Here is a 3,695-nt window from a genome sequence, read left to right as displayed (position 1 = left end):
AGTCACAGTTTGTCGTAAAACTGTGAAGTAACACTTATTTGTGTGTGAAACCGCTCCATGAACTACATCTCTGGTCTCGCACAACACACGTCACCAAGACCAGAATGAGGTGAAAAGTATTAAAGGAGATGGAAATCATTAAACGTCTGGGCATGTTGAGAGCTCCTATTACACAAAAGGGATAGTCGGTTCCGTAAGAGCCAGCATGCGGGACCGGCTGTACAAGGTGTCTGTGACTGTTAAACGAGTGTAATGTGCAACGTTAATGTCAGCTAGCTAACATTAGCTAACAAGGTACACTCGTGTTTTGTTTTAGCAACTAGTTTTCTGTGTACCTTGTCCTTGCCAACATTAATGTTATCCAGCGATCATTTTTTTTTGACTTGCAAAATTATCTTTTAAATTGACAAACATCATATGTGTAATTCATGGCACAATTCAAACGGGATCGAAAGATAACTTTTCTCTCGCCATTGACTTCAATACATGATTTTTCCGAAATAAGGTCCCATGGAGGTCCACTGGAAAGGGAGGGACTTCGCCTCTCTATGAATGGAGAGAGGAAAGGGTGCACAAGAAACATAAATGAGGGGGGGAGTAAACAAGCAGGTGGTGAAACACAAGAGATGCCAACAAGAAGACATTCATGTGAAGCATGAGGAGGACGGACTACATCTACTGTATGGACCCATGCTGAGATGAAAGGGGCAGACTGTAGGTTCTCACAGTAATGGAGGGTTTTTCTACAACAGTTTCTGTAGTTCTTGATCCTCTCAGTTGTTTAAATCCCACAGGTCTCTGTGTGGGCTTCAGAGAGGGTGCTACTCTCCTACAGTAAGAGTAGCAGCTTGTACAGTTCAGACAAAGTTCAGAGTTCATACAAGGTTCCCCTGAGGCGCCATGCAGGGGGTCATGCAGGGGGTCATGGGTTGAAGACCAAAGGGAGGGAGACCAGGGCTCCAGCAGGGGGGTCAGAGTGGAGGGGGCTCCAGCGAAAACAGATGACCTCTGAGGAGTCTAAAACACACATGCATGCAAGGATTGAATCATAAAATAATGTCTCTGCTGGTCCATCACATGTACCAGCTTCATCCCTGTGTGCAGTACAGATGGAACGGGGGGCTGGGGGCCATGTTTGTTTTTAATCCGCTTACACTCTGGGAGTGTTGCTGATTAGCTTAGATGACCAGATTGCCTCTTTTAATGAAGACGATCTGCTCCATCAAAGCCTCACTCTGTACTGATCAGCAGGAATGAAACTGATAGTGACTGCTATTAATGATACTGGTATTGAGTAAACTGAGTGTATCCTGAAAAGGGGTATTACATGAATCCACAGTGACACTGTAAAGAGAAACACACACCTGTCCTGAACTTGCTGTACGTTCCATTCTCATGTGTCTGTCGGCTGCCGGACCAGGGCAGGCCTCTCTCTCTCCACCTGTCACACACACACACACACACACACACACACACACACACACACACACACACACACACACACACACACACACACACACACCTCTTAATGGAATATCAATGTCTCTAAAAAATATTTCTCTATTTGCTACTTGTCCCCTCTCTTTGTTTACCTTTACAGATGATCATTATAATGTGTGTGAGTGTGTGTGCGTCTGTACGCACCAATGGAATATGAAAACTGCTATGATGAGCAGGGCAGACATAGCATCAGTCAGAATCCACATCAAATTGTATTCCTCTTGAGTCTGGAGAGTCGGAGAGAAGGTTGATAATGGAACAGTGAACATCATTATTTATTTGATTGAACACAAAGTCTGGGGCTTAGGTACTTGTATAAAAAAGTTAGAGATGTAGGTGGTGAGAGAATGTCAGTGATACCAAAAGATTACAGACTGAACAACCTTCAAACACCACGCTACCTGCTGCAGAGCTTCTAACCTACTGACTACTCTCTGAGAGCCACAGCACATTCTAGATGTCTAAAATATAAATGCACAAGGACTTTTTTCCAACCCTCCACAGGCTGTAAGCAGCTCCTAAATCTGAGGGAAGTTAGAGGCAGTCCAGGGACAGAAGAAGAGGACGAATGTCCTCTTACAGTTTAGACTACATCTGGTAGCAAACAATCAGCATGTGAAAAGGCTGCAAAAGTAGGCCTGTTTTTTTCAACAATGTGTAGTCTACTTCTGTATGTACAGTTTACAATTTATAAAAAAAAAGGTTTCATCACATGAAATAATCATTATACTAAGGTTTTCCAAATGGTCTTATCTATGTTTCTATTTCAGCTGCACTGAAATCAAACTTGTATTTTCTCAGAGTAGTTTATGTTTTGATGTCTGTGTAGAATGCTGCATGTCAGTCTCCCATCCGTCTGCCCTCTCTTTATGATAAAGGCAAAGAAGGCCGACACACTCTCATACTAGTCAAAGTCTGCCTTTGCTGCATCAATATTGATCATATTTTGGGGAATTCCCTGACTTCTTGGAATTGCAAAACAAAATCCTGTTTGGTGATATTTAAAGGAAATGATACAAGCCAATGACTGTGGAGACAGCTAGGACATACAGTAGTTTGGTACAGCCATGTTGTAGATCAAAGCTTCATGCTGCCAAACAGCCTTTAGGAATATGACATGAAGCTTTCTCAGGACAGCAGGATGATAATGTCTAATAAAGCGCTCACCATGAGGAAGAGCGGCTTGTTGATGCTGGACAGGATGTGGATGGAGTTGGTGGTTACAGACTGAGCTCCGGAACACCAGGCCAAAGTGTAGAGCCACGGCTGACTGATCACATACAGATTGGTGCTGACGTTCACCGACTGGTACTTGCTGTGGAGACAGAGGTGTGGAAGGGGGACAGGAGGAACACATTAAATAGTTTCCATAGTCACCTGGTTTCTCTTTGACGTACCGTTTTATTTTATTTACAAAACCCTTCAAATGGTAGGAATCAGGAGTTACAGTGATGTGTTATTGATGGTAGCCCTCCTTCCTTTCAGTTAGTTATTTTGAGAAAGATACAAATATTACACTTAAGACCAAATGTATTATTCACATTTGAATAGTTTTGGCACCAAAATAAGAAGGCGTATATAATTGAACTTACATTAATAGTCAATGCCCGGCTGAGTTGCAGGACAGGAGAACACTGTGGAACTTCAATTTGTTTTAGTTTGTGGTCGCGCTGCAATACAACCCCAACCCCCGTAAGTCCTGAATGGGGGGAGTGAACGTTTTCTTATTTTGTGTTTCCTTAAAATCCAAGAACTGAACAAGAAGAGTCAAAGTTCATTTAATCTACACAAAATTCAAAACATATATTACTTCCGATGGATTATTATTATAAAGAGTCAATTCAAACATTAAAACACATTGAAAGCAGAGCACTCGCCAGCCACACACACACACACACACACACACACACACACACACACACACACACACACACACACACACACACACACACACACACAATTTTCAGTTAAGGGGAACTTCAGAGCTGAGAGGAAACCTTTCTCTGGCAGGTTACACAACGCAGCGTTGTATAATCTCCAGGAGTTATATAAGCTTGTTATTATTTCTGAGGATCGGTTCAACAGTTTGTTCAAATGGTGCAAAGGGATCAGCTGAATGCATAATCAGCAAGCAAAGGAAACTAAATCTGTTTTGCAAACACTGAAGTAGAAAATAAAATGTGCTGAAATGTGCT

The 3,695-nt window shown here is 42.3% G+C and overlaps 1 long non-coding RNA gene across 2 annotated transcripts; it reads right to left on the bottom strand.

Annotated features, from left to right (window-relative positions):
- Positions 1 to 729: 729 nt before the first annotated feature.
- On the bottom strand, positions 730 to 3,304 carry LOC104952053 (uncharacterized). 2 transcript variants are annotated; one of them, XR_799087.1, is made up of 5 exons: positions 3,093 to 3,304; positions 2,668 to 2,815; positions 1,645 to 1,727; positions 1,365 to 1,441; positions 730 to 1,017 (listed from the first exon to the last, which is right to left on the bottom strand). It is a non-coding gene; the product is annotated as an uncharacterized lncRNA (long non-coding RNA). The 2 variants fall into 2 exon arrangements; XR_799086.1 differs by lacking the exon at positions 3,093 to 3,304 and having other exon boundaries at positions 2,668 to 3,012.
- Positions 3,305 to 3,695: the final 391 nt, after the last annotated feature.

This window comes from Notothenia coriiceps, unplaced genomic scaffold, assembly GCF_000735185.1.
Source record: "Notothenia coriiceps isolate Sejong01 unplaced genomic scaffold, NC01 NC01_scaffold00019457, whole genome shotgun sequence".
NCBI lineage: Eukaryota > Metazoa > Chordata > Actinopteri > Perciformes > Nototheniidae > Notothenia > Notothenia coriiceps.
This window is presented reverse-complemented; position numbering and strand designations above follow the sequence as displayed.